Here is a 20,471-nt window from a genome sequence, read left to right as displayed (position 1 = left end):
ATGAAAATAAATAATAAAAAAACTCTTAGGGTTGCCCAACACAGCAGCCCTGTGACCATGGTCCGACTCCTGCCGCACCAAACAAAAAACTGATTTGACTGAGTCGGTGGGCGGGATTATATGGACGAGCCCGGTGCATCCTGGGAGGCCACAAAGCTCATGATCGATTTGGTGCCAATCCGCTGACGCTCAAGCATATCCCAATGTTATCCTGTGGATAACCTGTGGACCCAGCCGGAGAAAGGGCAGGGTCACATGTCATGAGGGGGTGTGGTCACACAAAACTAGGGGAGTGGCTACATGCCAATAGGGGCATGGCCACATTATGCCATACACCGTAATGCCCCTTACACATTATGCCACACAACCAGTAGCGGATCTTGCCACGGGCAAGCAGGACTTTTGCCCGGGGCGCCGCCTTCCGGAGGGCGCCACACCATGGCAAGATCCGCTACTGCTGTGGTGCCCCCCGCTGCCGCGGCCCGCTGTCCGTTGTCCGTTGTGAAGGGAAACTAGACGCTACGCGTCTAGTTTCCCTTCGTGGGCTGCCCGCTGTGAAGGGAAACTAGATGCTACGCGTCTAATTTCCCTTCCTGGAGAGGACCTTCACTGTAATGATGTGCGGTGCGCGTTGACATCATCGCGCACCGCACAGCAAAGGTCCTCTCCACGAAGGGAACTAGACGCTTAGCGTGGAGAGGACCTTTGCTGCGCGGTGCGCGATGACGTCATCGCGCACCGCACATCCTACAACAGTACAGGGGGCGTAACTGACCACGCCCCTTGTATGAAGCCACGCCCCCTAATGCCGCCCGGGCGCCAGAAGCCCCGGAACCGGCCCTGCACACAATGTAATGCTTAATACACATTATGCCACACACCTTAACACCTATTACACATTATGCCAACACTAACACCCATTACACATTATGCCACACACCGTAATGCCTTACATATTATACCACACACAAAATGCCCCTTATAAATTATAAGTTATATTTTTCAAGCACAGCCTGTAATATGACAGTTATGAGCTGATTGGTTGGTACTTTGCCTCTATCCACTTTAGCTCTCTCCATGGCTTAGTACATCTTCCCATGTGTCAGGTAATGAGCTGGATTTTATTCTACTGATTTAGGGGCAGATTTACCAATTAGTGATATTCTTGTTATCACTCGTTATGAATGTTAAATGGTGATCCAGCCAATCCGCTCCTGTCATTTTTTCAAACACATGACAGGAGCTGATTGGATGGAGCACCTGTTAACATTCATGATGAGTGATAACAAGAATATCACTTGTTGTTAAATCTGCCCCACGGTCAGGATTTCGCAACCAATAATTAATTTTTCTTGCCTAGTGGCACATGTCCCTTTTCTTCACGTCTTCATGATTCCAGGTACGGGGTAAGAGTTGTCGCTGAAATATAAAATAAGGTAAAAATAACTAATGCAGCTGATTGTTCTAAACGGAATACATATGTATTCCCATCACACGGGATGCCGGCTGTCAGTATCCCAACAGCGGCATCCTGCCCGCCAGAATGCCGGCAGTGCCGCCAGCGCTACGAGTCCCCTTGCGGGCTCACCACAGGATCTATTTCCACTCTATGGATGTCGTGGACTCCCGCGAGTGGGAATAGTCCCTGTGAGCCGATATTCCATCTGTAGGCATTGGCGGCTGTCGGGATTCCGGCGTCGGTATCCTAACGGCCGGGAACCCAGCTGCCAGCAAATTGCTTGTCTCCCTTCCAAACAGCAATACAGCTATATAATTTTCGTCAGTCTGTTTTGTAGGGGTGCTAGCAAATTATTATATATATATACATATATATATATATATTATATATAATATATATATACTGTTTAGAAGGTATTTAGATTTCATTACATGTACCACCAACAGAGCTTTGGCCTGGAGAGGGTGGAGCCATTCCTTCCGTATGAAGTGTCTGATAAAGTTAATCTGTTTCCTTGCAGATGTTATCTGCTGTTTTAGAAGGGATGTGTCTTACATGTGTTGCAGAATACTTGTATTTTGTAATACCAGTGACCAAATGTTCTAAGCTTGCAACAAACAGCCTGTGCTAATTGCAATTGGACATTCAATTACATTCACATAGCAACAGCATAACACTATTATCTTTCAAGGGCATATTGCATCAGCCATACTGTATCCTATAAGTAGCATAAGTGTAGGATATATGTATTCCGCTGTACAGTATTGCAGAGCATACTAGTGCTATATAAATAAATATTAATACATAAATACCCCAAGAAGTAACACATTACAGGCAGTAGCGGATCTTGCCACGGGCAAGCAGGATTTTTGCCCGGGGCGCCGCCTTCCGGAGGGCGCCGCACCATGGCAAGATCCACTACTCTGTGCCCCCCGCTGGCCGCTGTGTCCCCCGCTGTGAAGGGAAACTAGACGCTACGCGTCTAGTTTCCCTTCGTGTAGAGGACTTTTGCTGTGCGGTGCGCGATGACATCATCGCGCACCGCACAGCATTGTGGGACTGACAGACGCTAGGGGTCATAATTGACCTCTAGTGTCTGTCATCCGAGGAAAGGAGCAGCGCCGACGGAGATCTGCAGCGGTCGGGAGCGGGGATAGTAAGTATTTTTTTTTCTTTCAGCGGCACTACTCCACTGTACAGGGGGCGTAACTGACCACGCCCCCTGTATGAAGCCACGCCCCCATTTCCCGCCCGGGGCGCCAATGGGTCTAGAACCAGCCCTGATTACAGGCTGCAGTCTGTCACCCTTATCTTCACCTGATTTGCATGTTGTGGCTTAAGGGGGGTACTCACGGAGCAATCGCTTCTTAAAATCTAAGCAATCTGACTAGATTGCTTAGATTTTAAGCATGATCTCTCCGTGTGTACCCTCCACAGCGATAGCGATGCGCAGCCCCGCGCATCGCTATCGCTGGTGCTAGATTGGCCTGCATGCAGGCCTATCTAGCAGGTCGTGCAGCACACATCGCGCTGTGCTGAGCGGCAGGAGAGATGTGTGCTTGAGCGGTTCGCTCAGCACACATCTCTCCCGCATCGGCCAGTGAGTACTGGCCTTTATATTAAGGATGTAAGAGGTCTCAGGTGCTGAATCTTACAGGCAGTCACGGGACTATTTCAGTCCCTTATACCAGGTATATTTACTGCCCACTAAATCCTAATCCAGTGTTTCCCACTCTTTCTTGAATCACCACGCCCTGCAGTATCAGCATTTTTATCACGGCACCCCTAGAATAAAGTTTTTTTTCTAGATAAATTTGGAGAAAAATATTAAATTATGACCCACCTTATGAGGTGACCAGGTCGCAGTTGGTGGACCCATGTATTTTTGGCCAAAAATTAAGCCAAGTACCTCTGTCTTGCTCTATGTTAGATTACGGAGTGTACTGTAATTGTTCTGATTTGAGTGCTTAGTGCTATAGAGTGTGCATCTGCATTTTCTTTCTTTTTTCTATATTTTTAAATATGTCCGCAAAGACTCAAAAAGTTTCTCTGATAGTAACAATTGTAACATATCAAAATCAAGGAATTTTTAAACTGCCCACCTGCTTATGTGATAATATTTAATGGAATGCACTTATGGGTATAAATTGCTAATCACAGGGGTGGTGGCTGAGGCTAAGACTCGGGGGTTGGGGTGGTGACTACGGCTAACACCCCCCCCCCCCCCCGTAGTGCCTAACCCACACCCCAATACTTACCTTCGGGGGGTGCTGGCTGTCGGGGGTGCTGGTGTCGGTCACCTGACTGCCGGCATCTACACTGTCGGGATGCATTGCTGACCCCATCTCATTTTCTGTAACTATGTGTTATGTGATCTTGTTATGATCAGAATCCGTTTATTGCCAAGTATATCAGTACATAATACACAAGGAACTTGTTTCCGATAACCACAGCTCCCAGACAGTATCTGACATACCTCAAGAAGCACTAAGGACGGAAGAGCACATGACGGATAGCTTGAGTACATGAGTTGAGTACTGAAGGAATATGAGAATCTTACCTGAGCGATTGTTGAGTTGACCAGTTTGGTTGCCTGAGGAAAAAACTGTTCCTGTGTCTAGCTGTTCTCACGAGCCGCGAGCTGTACCGTCTGCCACCTGGCTTTCCCCACAATGTCCTTGATATTAGACTTCCACCTCAGATCCTTGGAGATCGTGTAGCCCAGTAATCTGAAGGATTCTACCACAGTTACTACATTGTCTGCAATTGTGAGTGGGGAGAGTGTAGGTGGGTGCTTCCTATAATGAGCTTTGCTTTGCAACATGGACCGTGATCTACTTCATATTTTGTAATTATCTATTTATATATTTAATATAGAACTCGGTTTCAATTTTTTAAATATTTTTTTAATGAATTACAGACAGAAAATGTAACCACTATTTGCATATAGGGATTTTTCATTTTATAAACCCTTCCAAAATGGTGGTGCCCTAGTAACTACAAGAAAATGGCGTCCACTTCACTAAAGAAATAAGAATAATAAATATTTATTTTACAATTTATATGGTTGGCTGATATTTAAGTTTTTAGTAATATGTCATGTAAGGTGCCCTGTTTATGAATACACTGGGGTGTACCGCCCCAGGGAAACTCACCACCTGCCACTGCCATGTTCAAGAGCAGGAAATTTGTTCTACACAGGTGCAATGATTCAGTTAGCTAGATCTATACTGTACATATAAAAGTGAAAATATGTATATTTGTTCTTCATAGGCTTGATGGATCTGAACCAAACTTGGTATGCTTACACTTACTTATCCAACTTAAAATACTGGCAGGGTTTAAACTAAAAAAAATCCACCCCTTTCGGAGCCATATATATTATATATAACATTCATTGGTCTGTTTGTTTGTCTGTCTAGTTATGCATCAGGACACCCCTGCACTGATTGGTATGAAACCAATGCGAAGAGGTCCAGTTGGATCCTGGCCAGGTTTTAGGGGGGTTGGGTCCCAGTTGGCCCTCACGGCGGAATACGCTGGGCAGAACTTTGACCCAGAGAGCCTGTTCTGGGCCTTCCACTGGATGGATTTGAAAGAAAATGTCAAAGAGTGGAAACAGTGTATCCCAGAAGACATACTAGGGGGTTGAGGTCCCAGTCAGACTTCCCATTAATGTATGCTGGGCAGAACTTTGACCTGGGGAGCCTTTTCTGGGCTTTTCACTGGATGTATTTTGAGGAAGACTACGCAGAGTGGTAATATTGGATGCCAGATAACATACTAGGCTATTGGGGTCCCGGGCCTACATCCCGTTGGTGTACGCTGGGCAGAACTTTGACACAGGAAGCCTGTTCTGGGCCTTCCACTGAATGGATTTTGATGAAAACTTTAATGAACAGTAATATTTGACAGAAATTACCATAATTCAATGTCCTGAAATAACTGACTGAAATAACTATAAATCAATGAACTAAAACATCTGACAGAAATGGAGGTGGGAAGACAAAAATGTGTACCCAAAAGCCTTGGAATAGCAACATTGATAACAGAAAAAAAAAAACAACAACTTTAAACCCATCTCGCAATCGAAAAGAGATTATAAAATTTAACAGAAAGGAAACCTGGGGATTTTTTTCCCTGAAACAGCGCATCCTAGAACACGTGGGTACAATTAGAAATGCTGCCCTTGATCTTAGTAGAGGGAAACAAATAACCACGGTGGCAAGGCACTTCCATTTTGCACACAAAGGTGACCTTAGGAATTTCAGAGCTTTTGGTTTGGAAAAAATACATCTCGGTATTAGGGGGGGTGATTTGACAAATGAACTATTGAAACAAGAAAGTTTTAGGACCTTTAGACTGGGTGCACTGACACCAGATGGCTTAAATGAATATATTAACTATAGTGCTTTTATTTATTTATTTAATCTCTACTATCTCGTATTCTCTTTTTTCATTTAATACTGACAACATGTATATAACTCCCTTCTCTTCTCTAACAAGATAATAAAAAAATCTCTCTGCACTTCAACGTCCTCATCCGGAATAACTGAAGAATTAATATGGTCCTCTATATGTAGAAGGGAATATCCTAATATAATTTTGTTAGGTAGTTTGCGTTGCGGTTTTTCCTTCTTTCTCCTTTTCTTTTTCTTTTATTTTGTGTTCAAAATAAGATGCAATTTTGTCTATGTGGTCTCTGTGAAATGAGAGGATTAACAATTTTTGTACTCTCTTTGTATATGAACTGGTTACATTTTGGAAAAATATTTTTACTCCATGCCTATTTCCCCCCCCCCCCCCCCCTTTTCTTGATAATTTTTTTTTTTATAATTTTAACAAAAGAACGCCACTTTGTCAATTTATAAAAATTAATTCACAGTAAACTATAAATTTACCTAAGCTGTTAGTAAAAAGTTTATTATGGCTGGTGCATTTGTTTCTGTTTTTGTTTATGCAGCACAGGATTGAGATGTTTAAAATGGGAATATCAATTCCCTTGAATCTATGCAATCAATTTGTGTTGGATAATACAAAATTTACCCACCTGTGTGTGAATATATGATACACAGTATGGGGCATAGTAATAACATAATTTTTAAGTCAGTATTGGAATTTATGCTCTGTAGAAGGTTAATTGATTTGTGCAGGATAATGTAAGACTCATCTTTGTGGAAATATATGATACACAATATGGGGCATATAAAAGATATAATTCCTTGTACCAGCGTTAGAATTCAGAATGTATGCTCTGCGAAGGGTTAATTGATGTCTTGGCTAACTGCAGGAGCTGGTAATCAGAGTATAATTGGAAGAATTTAATTCCCACCCTGTTCTATTTGCTAATACCGATGTCACTCATTTGCACTGCTCAGGGATAGGTTGTACTAGCTATTTAATGAGTGGTAGTGAGTCTCACTATTGATGCCAGAGAATGCACAGATGTGAGCAAGCCTACGGGTGAAACGCGTTATCAGCATGGCTGGAATCAGCACGGCAATGTCGCCCTGTTAATATGAAATCACTGTTTCTACAACCATCATTCAACATCCCGCCCGGGAACACTTTTGCTACCCAGTACGGTAATCTCTTGTTTCGACTAGCTCTCATCCATGGATTGCGATGCAGCGTCCTTGCTATGTCTGTAGACACCAAGGCGCTGTAACCGCTCTAACTTGGAAAGCAGCACAGCCACTCTCTTCCTTCCGTCAGCTATACCCCAAGCGCTGCTGTCTTCTGACTTGGCGTCCGCTGTACCGGTCTCAATAACCGGAATACATGACGGGAGAACGAACTCAGCGGCGTGTTTGTGGGTGGCTGTAAAATTCTCCAGACTCTTTGATAACTGATTATGTGTGACAAGTTTTTTATATAGTTACCAATATGCGGACAATATAAAACCTGGGATACATTGTTGCTCCCCTGCCGTCCTGTGGTCACTACTTAGCAGTATCTGTAAGAATTTCGGCTAACACTCATCCCCGGATTGTGGTGAAATACCCTGCAATGTCCTATGATATCAGGATATTTCATCTGCTCTAACAGGGAAAGCAGTACGGCCCTTATCTTCCTTCTGGTCAGAATTAACTAGTCGCTGCCCTCTCATCCGCCGGCCGCTGTATCAGTGACTAGGTGAGAATACATGACGGTGAGACAGCAGAGGTAGCCTCTATGACATACTGACCCACTTTCTTATCCTCTTCTCTTGATTATGAATACCAAGTACAATATGATTTAACAACAAATTAATCAACTTAATCAATATACTCATTTATGTGCTGATTGTTTTCATTTCGCCTTCACATACATACGAAGGCAATCCAAGGTGATGTTGCTAATTTTCAGTCTGGGTTCAAACAATATGTATTGAATATTGAATTTATTGAACGTTAAAGAGGGGGAATTGACAATTGAAACAAAGGAATCTATGAAAAAGCAATTAATTAACAAGTGGTACTGGGTATCCGTGACGGGCAATTCTGCATTTTCCAACACTAATAATACCAATTGGTTATTTGGTGAACATACACATATATTGTATAAGAATATTTACAAATTATATAAGTGTTTTGGAATACAATAGCTGATGATGGTTGTTCCAATGGTGAGGCATCTCATTTTGTGAGCATAATAGTGCTCTATGAAATCAATTTGATACTTTAATGTATGTTAATGTTCCCCTCCCTATTCCCCATTTTAATTAATTAAATAATAAAGGTTATATTTTAATGACATTTGTGGATGTATATGGCCATATATATATTTTTTTTTGAAGAGTGCCCCCAAAATAGAGTCTTCTTTTCTCCTTTTTTCGATTCATTCCAAACTGACAATTCTACAGATCTCCAGGAGGCCTGGAAAACATGAACTGTTGGTAGATCTCAAGGACCGGTTTGGCCAGCCCTGCAATAGAGGGACAAAATGGGTGAGATTCAAATGACATATCACTCCCAATTTCCTTTCTAAAATTATCTCCGTTATCATGCATATTGCGCCCATAGTAATCAGGTTTACTGTGTAAAGGGTTGGGTGCCTCACTACTGCGGGGGTAGCAAGCTGAAATAATGATACAACGTCCCTGAGGGCAGAAACAGAACGAGTGTGGAAACGGGTGAAAAGAATTGAATCCCGCCCAATGTGTTGGGTTGATCATGTGATACCTCAACTGTTGAAGCAAATAAGCATGCTTTCTTTTTTATATTGTAAGAGTCCACTTTATGTATTATTACGATTATTAAATTGAGTTTTCTTAATACTACACCATTGGAGGCTGTTATATTTGTTACTTTTCAAGTATAAGCTCCTGTAACTTAAAAAAAAAATATATATATATACATATATATACAGAAAAAAAGTTTTCCTGTAGGTTTGGAAAATAGATTGTAAGCTCTACTAGGGCAGGGACTGTCATGATTGGTTATTTATTGTATTGTAATATGTAGGTGTTATCCAAATGACTATTAATAAATAAAATATGAGGAGTTGCCTTAACATTACTGAGGAAAGTTATTTACTTTTGCTCTGGAAACACATTTACGCTACACATAAATTGATAATGATGACTGTTGTATCATTGCTTTGGGTGCATTTACTGTATATGGTAGATTTTAAGATACCTATATTGAGATCCAGATTTATTTATTATTTAGAGTGATAAATTGCACGGTGATTAAGTACCAACAAATCGGTTCAACACAGCCTGTAACATGGGTAGGAAATACAAACTACACACAGATACATCTGGGCCAGAGATCTGAAACTTAAAATACGGGTGCCAGAATATTCAATGTAAACTGAAGCCTAACTTTGTTTTGAAGTTATTTGTGTCTGCAATTGTCTTTGGAATCATATCGTTAGGTATGTGTTAATATTAAATTGTGATTATATTAAATAGTTTAAAAATGTGTCTGACATTCCGATAGTAACTTTCTTATGAGTATTATGTAGATTAGCAAAATCAGACTGAATAAAAATGTCATTATATATTTCTTTCAATCTCTCTTTATTGAATAGCAGTAAGTATACAGTATAATTTACAGTACATATGCTACATTTAAAATATATGCAGATATCCATAGCACTATCCAAGCATAATATTAATTTCATTACAGAAATAATGTTAGAGTGGGGGATGGGGCAAATCAAAACAATTTTGTTGGGGGTGTCAGAAGGAATAAAATAAAAAAATAAGGTCAAGTTTATGTTATAATTAATTAAGCATGATCACGGATAATGGTCATAACCTAAGAATACTTGGTGAAGAGGCTGGTGGGGAGTCAAGATTAGTTACCAAAAATGTTGGAATATGTGTGTGTACAGGTGGCAGTGGTATGGCCGAGTGGAGGTACACACCAGCAGATGCCCTGAGGCAACCAACAGCCAACTGCCTAACCCCTGTGGCCCTGCTGGGCAATAGTCTGATACAGCAAGGAGAGAAAATCCAGAGTTTGTGAGCAGCGCTGGAGAAATCCAGGAGCAAATGTGGGAAGAGGTGATCAAGGAGGATGAAAGCCAGTCGCTGCCAGGGCGGAGTAGGTGGGAGGCAGGAGAGGCATGTGGAAGAGCAGTTGAGGGCTTTGTAGGTGAGTGAAAGGGCGTGTGGGGGCATGGCCACCTTGTTGTGAATACCGGGCCGTCTTTTGCTCACTGAATGTAGCATATCACCTTGTAGGGTTGGCTGTACTTCCCTAGAAAGTCTAGGACCCAGACAGCGTGGTCCCAGGTACGTTTCTTAGCCATCAAACCCCTCTCTCTGTGTCCCTGGCATTGATGGTTGATTCCACCATTGTACAAAATTTTGAATTAATATTAGTCCTGAGTTGTTAAAGCACGATTATGGTTTGGCCAACAGAATCTGAAACTGGGGGTCACTTAGGCCTCTGCTGCTTATTTTTAATATGCAAATCAGGATTTGTGCCTCAGCAGGTTATTTTAAACAGAATTCAGTTTTCAACCACATTGAGAATGAAGGATTTGCTGCATATTGATGGAAAAGTGTGTGCCCATTCTGGTAATCACTACTGTAACTAATGCTGTGTTGCAGTTGTAAGTTTGATCACACTCAGCCTTGAACTCACTTATTCCTGAACATTATTTAGGTACAAAATTTAATTTCACTATAGGCTTTTTGAAGGTCAGGCTCCTCAATATAATGTAGATACTATCTCTGATATTTGGCCAAGATGCTGGTGAGAAAGCTTAAGGTGCCATATACCGCCCAACGTCCATGTAGACTATGGTGGCCATCAAGTATGGCACATAGCCTATGGAACTTTCTAATACCACTTCTGTACTTTACGCTGGCCTTATAGCTAAGTAGAACACTTGGGCTAAATAGAAATGTATTACGTATCCACTTTTTATGGCAAAGAGATAGACCTTAAGTTCTTCTGCTCCCAAAGTCTATTGGAGGTCATTGTAAGCATATGGCTCTCACATCTCTGCTCTTTCATAGGGCCTAATTCAGAGTTGATCGCAGCAGCAAATTTGTTAGCAGTTGGGCAAAACCATGTGCACTGCAGGGGGGGGCAGATTTAACATGTGCAGAGAGAGTTAGATTTGGGTGGGGGGTGTTCAAACTGAAATCTAATTGCAGTGTAAAAATAAAGCAGACGGTATTTACCCTTCACAGAAACAAAATAACCCACCCAAATCTAACTCTCTGCAAATGTTATATCTGCCCCCTCCCCTCCCCTGCAGTGCACATGGTTTTGCCCAACTGCTAACACATTTGCTGCTGAGATCAGGTCTGAATTACTCCCATAGGTTCCTTCTTTTGTGGATAGGCTGAAGATTCAGAAAAGGGGCCCATCAGGTGGACTCTACAACCCTTACCCCCTGAAAATGCCTTAGAGTTCCTTTCATCTTGGATCAAAGGACCTTGAAGTGAAGAAGGCATAAAGACCCTGGACCCCTTGAGGCATTATGGCTCAGAAGTTTAATGAGTAAAGTGACCCTTTCACTATAAAGGAGGGGTTGAAGACCGATGCCCCCCCGTGCACATGGTGAATGAGAGTACTGCAGGCTTTAAATAACAATAACATGCACTGAATTACAGCAGTTACCAAATAGCCTGGTAGTTTGTGATATTATCGTACTATTTATTAATGTTCTGTAGAACATGTTTTATTTTATTAAAGCACGAGGAGGTTGCCCTTTGTGTTTCCCTGAACAGCAGACCTGTGTCACTTTGTTCACCAGTTGGTTTAGTGGTCAGTTGTGTACAGCGACGGCTTGTGTTGATCAACATTGTGGTAAAGCTGGAAGTGTCTCAAACAACTTCCGTGTAATCTCCCACTCCCATTATCTGTACATTTTCTCTTCGTCAACATGTTGCATGTCTCATCACATGGTGTAATTAGTGCCCTTGGCTGTCACTGCGTGTTGTTTGTCACTTGTATGTAATTTGTTATAGGCAAAGTGCATAAGTTCACTATCTGCTCCAAAGTCCATTCTTAGGGGGTCACCATAGTCCCTAACACTCTGCGGGAGGAATTCAACCCAGTGGCAGCTGACATCACCACAGTGGGTTGCTGAGTGCCTTGACGCTGCATTGTGTTCCTCCTGTGAGATTGCTTTTATATTTTGTCCTTTAATATACGAGAAACACTTAGCCCCCTGACAGATGGGATCGTGGCGGTCTATACACCGACGCAGGGATCCCAAAGTAGGAGGCAAGGCCGGCGTCGAGATACTAACGACACATAGGATGTCGGCGTCACATTACTGACAGCCGGCATCCCGATAATTCGGACAGAGGGACGTGCTGGTGTCCTGTCGCGCGAGGGGGTGAGGTTAGGGAGCAGGGCCAGGAAGGTTACGGTTAGAGACCGGGGAGGGAGGGAGGTTTATGCATCAGGCGGGGAGGGTTAGGTTTAGGCAGTGGGGAAGGGGGGGGGGGGGGTTTAGGGTTAGGCAGTGGGGAAGGGAGGGTTAGGGTTAGGCACCACCGGGGATGGTGGGGTTAGGCACCCACAAGGGAAGGTTAGTAGGGGGCAGAGGAGGGTTAGAGGGCTTACTGGTGGGCTGTCGGGATTCGGATGGACAGGATACCGCTGTCGGTATTCTAGCTGCCGGCATCCCGTGCATCGGAAAATCATAGTGATCCTTAATATAATATAATAATGTGATATAATTACACAGTAAGCAGTAATTCACGTAATTGCACTCACCTTGTAAGATATGTGTTATTTTTGTCAACATGAGAATGACGACATGGTCCTAAAGTTGACTTGCTTGGCATGTTGATATTGACAGTGTTGTCATTCATCATGTCGACACTGATGAAATGTCGATAAAATGGCCCTGGTTGTCTACTGGTGACTTACATTTTACAGTGGATCCGACAGCCCCAGCGGCGTCTTCCGGGTTCAGCTGTGACATTTTGGTGGCTTGTGGCAGATCCATCAGAGCTTTCACCGGTGAGTACCGCCAGCTCCTAAACCAACCCCAAGTTCTCAGTCTAACCCTAAACCTCCCCTCAAGTTGCCTAATCTAACCCTCTGCTGCAGCAGCCTAACCCTTCAGAATATCGACATTTACACAATATTGACATTACACCTGCCAGTATTATTGTGACAACAGTATGAATGTAGACACGGTAAATGTCGACCTTATGTCTACATCCCATATTAGGGATATACGCTCTATGGACAATTTCAAACTACTGTTCCCCGGTGGCTGCCAATGCAGGGAAGTGGTCACTGTTGTGGCAGTCTGTACACACAAGTGCGTCTCCCTTATCCTGAATTCAGAAATCCAAAATTATCCACACTCGAAATTTTCTGAGATAGTGACACCTTCACTTTCTGATAGTTCAAAATACACACGCTTTGTTTCATGCACAAAATGCAATAATATTGTGTGAAAACACCTTCAGGCTATGGGGGTCATTCCGAGTTGATCGCAGCCAGCAACTTTTAGCTGCTGCTGCTGCAATCAACTAACCCACGCCTATGGGGGAGTGTATTTTAGCTTAGCAGGGCTGCAATCGCTTGTGCAGCCCTGCTAAGCTAAAAAAAATTCAAGCAAAACTAGACTAGGCCTATACCTACTTACCCTGTGCGATGAATCCAGCGATGATGGGCTCGGCTTTGACGTCACTCCTCCGCCCTCTGTACTCCTGGACACGCCTGCGTTTTACTCACCACTCCCCGAAAACGGCTCCAAACGGTCCGGATCCGCCCTGCAACGCCTCCTTCCTGTCAATCTTCTTTGCAGTCGGCTCTGCGACCGCTTCCATCAGTAGCCGCAACGTAACCCGGCAACCCCTGTCGCCGGGCAACGTCGCGCACTGCAGCCGCCGCACATGCGCATTCCGCACCCGTTCACACCGCAGCGATAAACCACTGCGTGTGAACGGGTCGGAATGACCCCCTATGTGTATAAGGCATATATAAAACATAAATGCATTTCGCATCTAGACTTGGGACCCATCCCCAAGATATCGCATTATGGTATGCCAACAGGGCTGCCACCTGGGGGGAAATACCAGGACCAGAGACCCAGGCCCGGACAGAGAGGGAAGCCCTGGCTCCTACCGCTGATCACTAGGGAGCTGCACCAGGCGGCACAACTACATGGGCCAATGCACAGGGAGAACTTTTTAAAAACAAGCATTCCCTGTGCATTGGCCCTCTGTAAATATATTCCTGCAGTTCTGTGGTTCTTCACCTATATAAGTGACGTCAGAGCCGGCCTTAGGTATAGGTAAACTAGGCAAATGCCTAGGGGCACAAGCTGATTCGGAAATCACTGTAACGTAGCATTTCATATGCAGATACAGCCACAGTCGCACACAGAATATAGGCATGCCGCATATAATTTCAATCAGCAGAAGCTGCTTGTGCATCCTAGCCACATAGTAATGCAAATAAGATGCATTTTGGGCAAAAAAAGGTGCCCGATGTTAGCAAAGCTGCCAGCTGACTCACGCCAGGCATCTCCTGCTGCATGGCGTATTGAGGCAAGATGTATGAGGACACATCTGTATCCAAGCAGAGGCAGAGGTCACAGTGTTAGCGGCTGTGTGAATGCTGTATACAGGTGGGTTGCTTGTGCAATAGTGTTCGGCATATGGGCCTAATTCAGACCTGATCATAGATGTGCTAAATTTAGCACATCTACGATCAGCTTCCCTGACATGCGTGGGGACGCCCAGCACAGGGCTAATCCGCCCCGCATGTCACGCCCTACCCCGCCGCACAAGTACAAAAGCATTGCACAACGGCGATGCTATTGTACTTGAAGTGTATCTCCCTGCCAGCGCAGCTCCTGCACACTGGCAGGGAGCTACTAGTCGCTGTCCGGGTCGCAGCGGCTGCGTGTGATGTCATGCAGCCGCCGCGGCCTGCCGCTCGCACGGTCCGGGCACGCCTGCATTGCCCGGACTATGCCCCTAAAACAGCAGCCAAACGCTGCCAGCCCGCCCAGCGACTGCCTCTGCCTGTCAATCAGGCAGAGGCAATCGCAGGGCTGAGATGGCAGTCGTTTGTCTGGCATGCGCTGGCGCACTGCAGCGCCAGCACATGCTCAGTTCAGACCTAATCGGCTGCTGTGCGAAAACCCACAGCAGCGATCAGGTCTGAATTAGGCCCTATGTGTGGGCATTATATGTGTCATGTGTATAAATGCATTAATAAAGTGGGGCATATGTGTAAGGGACATTATGTGTGTCATTATGTGTATAAGGGCATTCATAATGTGCAGCATATGTGTAAGCTACATTATGTGTATAAGACACATAAAGGTTGGCATATTGTGTAAGGAGCATTATGTTTATATGGACATTAATAATGTGTATCATATGTGTAAGGGGCATTACTGTGTGGTATTATGTGTATAAAGGCATTATTAATGTGTGGCATAATGTATAGAAAGGGCACTACTGTGTGGTCTAATGTGAATAAAGATCAATATGGTGTGGTGTAATGGGGGTCATTCCAAGTTGTTCGCTCTGTAAATTTTTTCACATCGCAGCGATTTACCGCTTAGTGCGCATGCGCAATGTCCGCAGTGCGACTGCGCCAAGTAAATTTGCTATGCAGTTAGGTATTTTACTCACGTTTTTTTCTTCGTTCTGGTAATCATAATGTGATTGACAGGAAGTGGGTGTTTCTGGGCGGAAACAGGCCGTTTTATGGGCGTGTCGGAAAAAACGCTACCGTTTCTGGGAAAAACGCGGGAGTGGCTGGAGAAACGGAGGAGTGTCTGGACGAACGCTGGGTGTGTTTGTGACGTCAAACCAGGAACGACAAGCACTGAACTGATCGCAAATGCCGAGTAAGTCTCGAGCTACTCAGAAACTGCACAGAGATGTCTTTTCGCAATATTGCGAATCTTTCGTTCGCAATTTTAAGAAGCTAAGATTCACTCCCAGTAGGCGGCGGCTTAGCGTGTGCAAAGCTGCTAAAAGCAGCTTGCGAGCGAACAACTCGGAATGACCCCCAATGTGAATAATAATATAGTGTGATGTATTGTGAAAAAGGCGCACTACTGTGAGGAGTAACATATATAAGGTAAAATGCTACTACTGTGTGATGTAACGTGAGTTAGGGACACTATCGCATGATAAAATGTGAATAAAGTTTCACTACTGTGTGGCTTAATTTGAATTGGGGGTACAATTGTGCGGCTATTCCCCTTCCCAGCAACAACACACCCCTTTTTGGGCTGAGCGCGAATGTGTGCACTGTTTCTATTTAAAATATAGGAGGTAGAAGCACCAAAATGAGGACTGCTATGGGTAAGGGGTGATGGTTGTGTCTATTTCCTAGTGGTCTAAGGGATATTTGACCCACGTGACGCGCAAGAGAAGGGGAGTAGCAAGTTCGGCAAAGGGTCCAGAAATGGACCCTTGCGGGCTCGCTTCTCTCGCCATGCTTTGGGCACGATTACTAAAGGTAATAGTTGGTGGCGTGGATACTGAAAGTAGTATCCTGCCGTCCTTGCTCCGCCCCCTGACGTCACAGGTCCCTTAGCCCACTAGGATTTAGCATCTACTGAGGGGTCAGGGGCGGATCCAGTAGGAAAATGATAGGGGGGGTACCATGGAAGGGGCAAGTACATTTGCGTGCGGCTTCGGTGCATGTGAGGTGGTGCTTCTTATACAATGCCCACAGTTGTAGCGCTCATTATGCAATGTCCACTGTACTGGTAGTGCCCCTTATATAGACCCCATAGTAGTGGTGCCCCTTATGCAATGCCCGTATTGCCCCCAGTAGTAATGTTGCCTGTAGTAATGCCCCCAGTCATTTAGTGCCCTAGTAGTTATGACCCCAGTGGTAATGCCCCTGCAGTTATGACCCCAGTAGTTTACCCCCGCCCCCTTTAGTTTAGCCTCCCAGTGGTAATGCCCCCAGTAGTTTGCCTGCTTGTAGTTTAGCCACCAGTAGTAATGCCCCATGTAGTTTGCCCCATTGTAGTTTAGCCCCTGTTGTTATGCCCCCCTTGTAGTTTAGCCCCCAGTAGTAATGCCCCCAGTAGTTTGGCCCCTGTAGTTATCCCCCAGTAGTTTGGCCCCTGTAGTTATGCCCCCAGTAGTTTGGCCCCCCTGTAGTTTAGCACCCAAGTAGTAATGCCCCTGTAGTTAAGCCGCCAGTAGTAATGCCTTTGTAGTTACGCCGCCAGTAGTAATGCCCTCCTGTAGTATGCCCCCAGTAGTTAGCCCCTTTGTAGTTGGCCCCCAGTAATAATGTCCCCCAGTAGTTTGCCCCCAGTAGATGCCCCCCAGTAATAATGTCCTCCAGTAGTAATGCCCCCTAGGAGTTTGCCCCCAATAGATGACCCCCCAGTAGTAATGCCCCCAGTAGATGCCCCCAGTAGATGGCCCCCAGTAAAAATGTCCCCCAGTAGCTGCCCCCAGTAGTAATGCCCCCAATAGATGACCCCCCATTGGTAATGCCCCAGTAGATGCCCTCCAGTGATAATGCCCCCAGTAGCTTGCCCCCAGTAGTAATTCCCCCCCCCCCCAGTAGTAATGCCCCTTGTTGATGCCCCCCAGTAGTAATGTCCCGCCGTAGTTTGCCCCCAGTAGATGCCCCCGCTGCACTAAGGAAGAAAAAAACATCATACTTACCGAGCCCCGTTCCCACTTCCAGATCGCTGCAGTCCTCCTCTTGGCGTCCGCTCCTCAGTCAGCACTATGAGAGAGACGTCATGACTGACGTCTCTCCCATAGCGCACGCCGCACAGTGACAGCGCCGGAAGCCGGAGCTCAGTACTGAGCTCCTGCCTCCGGCTGCCACTGTGCAGGGAGACGGGCGCCTGCTGGTAACACAATCTCAGTGGGCGCCCGTCATCTTCCTGTGCGGCGCCGGGAAGGGACGGGGGACGGAGGCCACAAATGACAGGGGGGGTACGGGCCCGAGTGCCCCTCCCCCTGGATCCGCCACTGCGAGGGGTGATGGTGCTGGGAAAAGGGTGCATGGTCAGAGGCGGAACTAGCGGTGGTGCTAGGGGCCACCAGCCAAAACCTTGCCTAGGGCATCATATTGGTTAGGGCTGGCTCTGTGCGACGTCACGACATGTAACATCACATTGGGGGTGGATCGCGGCTGCGGAATACAGTGCCCTAGAGCTCTGAAGGAGTGAAGATTGCATTGCAGAGGAGAGGACAGCAATAAAAAATGTGGTAACTGCTCAATCCACAGGTGCATGAAAGGAAGGGGTTATTCTAGCGCAGACAAGAGCGCAAAAAGACCTGCCAAAGAAGATGGTATGTAAAAAAATATTTTAACCAGATCCTAAATACCATATCCTGCCTATTTTGTGAGTCCTAGACCCCACAATTCTGATGGCAGACCTGTATGCCAACATTACAAATGATGGAAAAAATAAGAATTTACTTACCGATAATTCTATTTCTCATAGTCCGTAGTGGATGCTGGGGACTCCGTCAGGACCATGGGGAATAGCGGGCTCCGCAGGAGACAGGGCACATCTAAAAAAGCTTTTAGGTCACATGGTGCGTACTGGCTCCTCCCCCTATGACCCTCCTCCAAGCCTCAGTTAGGTACTGTGCCCGGACGAGCGTACACAATAAGGAAGGATCTTGAATCCCGGGTAAGACTCATACCAGCCACACCAATCACACCATACAACTTGTGATCTGAACCCAGTTAACAGTATGATAACAAAACGAGGTAGCCTCTAAAAAGATGGCTCACAACAATAATAACCCGATCTTTGTAACAATAACTATGTACAAGTATTGCAGACAATCCGCACTTGGGATGGGCGCCCAGCATCCACTACGGACTATGAGAAATAGAATTATCGGTAAGTAAATTCTTATTTTCTCTAACGTCCTAGTGGATGCTGGGGACTCCGTCAGGACCATGGGGATTATACCAAAGCTCCCAAACGGGCGGGAGAGTGCGGATGACTCTGCAGCACCGAATGAGAAAACTCCAGGTCCTCTGTAGCCAGAGTATCAAATTTGTAAAATTTTACAAACGTGTTCTCCCCTGACCACGTAGCTGCTCGGCAAAGTTGTAATGCCGAGACTCCTCGGGCAGCCGCCCAAGATGAGCCCACCTTCCTTGTGGAGTGGGCCTTTACAGATTTAGGCTGTGGCACGCCTGCCACAGAATGTGCAAGTTGGATTGTGCTACAGATCCAACGTGCAATCGTCTGTTTAGACGCAGGAGCACCCATCTTGTTGGGTGCATACAATGTAAACAACGAGTCAGTTTTTCTGACTCCAGCTGTCCTTGAAATATATATTTTTAATGCTCTGACAACGTCCAGTAACTTGGAGTCCTCCAAGTCGCTAGTAGCCGCAGGCACCACAATAGGCTGGTTTAAGTGAAATGCCGAAACCACCTTAGGGAGAAATTGAGGACGCGTCCTCAATTCTGCCCTGTCCGAATGGAATATCAGATATGGGCTCTTGTATGACAAAGCTGCCAACTCTGAAACTCTCCTGGCAGAAGCCAGGGCCAACAGCATGGTTACCTTCCATGTAAGGTATTTTAATTCTACCGATTTTAACGGCTCAAACCAATGAGATTTGAGAAAATTTAGAACCACGTTCAAATCCCACGGTGCCACTGGAGGCACTATTGGGGGTTGTATATGTAGTACACCTTTGACAAAAGTTTGTACTTCAGGCACTGACGCCAATTCCTTCTGGAAGAAAATTGATAAGGCCGAAATTTGAACTTTAATAGACCCCAATTTTAGGCCCATAGACAATCCTGCTTGCAGGAAATGTAAGAATCGACCCAATTGAAATTCTTCCGTTGGAGCCTTCTTGGCCTCACACCACGCAACATATTTTCGCCAAATGCGGTGATAATGTTGTACAGTCACTTCCTTCCTAGCCTTAATCAAGGTAGGAATAACTTCCTCTGGAATGCCCTTTTCTTTTAGAATCCGGCGTTCAACCGCCATGCCGTCAAACGCAGACGCGGTAAGTCTTGGAACATACAAGGTCCCTGCTGAAGCAGATCCCTTCTCAGAGGTAGAGGCCACGGATCCTCCGTGAGCATCTCTTGAAGTTCCGGATACCAAGTTCTCCTTGGCCAGTCCGGAGCCACCAGTATCGTTCTTACTCCTCTTTTCCGTATAATTCTCAGCACCTTTGGTATGAGAGGCAGAGGAGGGAACACATACACTGATTGGTACACCCACGGTGTTACCAGAGCGTCCACAGCTATTGCCTGAGGGTCTCTTGACCTGGCGCAATACCTGTCCAATTTTTTGTTGAGACGAGACGCCATCATGTCTACCTTTGGTTTTTCCCAACGGTTCACAATCATGTGGAAAACTTCTGGATGAAGTCCCCACTCTCCCGGGTGAAGGTCGTGTCTGCTGAGGAAATCTGCTTCCCAGTTGTCCACTCCCGGGATGAACACTGCTGACAGTGCTATGACATGATTCTCCGCCCAGCGCAGAATCCTTGCCGCTTCTGCCATTGCACTCCTGCTTCTCGTGCCGCCTTGTCGGTTTACGTGGGCGACTGCCGTGATGTTGTCGGACTGGATCAACACCGGCTGACCCTGAAGCA

The 20,471-nt window shown here is 45.4% G+C and overlaps 1 protein-coding gene across 1 annotated transcript in view; it reads left to right on the top strand.

Moving 5' to 3' along the window:
- Positions 1-9,800: 9,800 nt before the first annotated feature.
- Positions 9,801-20,471, top strand: part of LOC134965973 (transcription factor Spi-B-like) — a 157,930-nt gene continuing 147,259 nt past the window's right edge. The window contains exon 1 of the mRNA XM_063942416.1: positions 9,801-10,044. The gene's annotated coding sequence lies outside the window, so the exon portion shown is untranslated. The remainder of the gene's footprint in view (positions 10,045-20,471) is intronic.

Source organism: Pseudophryne corroboree, chromosome 10, assembly GCF_028390025.1.
Source record: "Pseudophryne corroboree isolate aPseCor3 chromosome 10, aPseCor3.hap2, whole genome shotgun sequence".
NCBI classification, from domain to species: domain Eukaryota; kingdom Metazoa; phylum Chordata; class Amphibia; order Anura; family Myobatrachidae; genus Pseudophryne; species Pseudophryne corroboree.
This window is presented reverse-complemented; position numbering and strand designations above follow the sequence as displayed.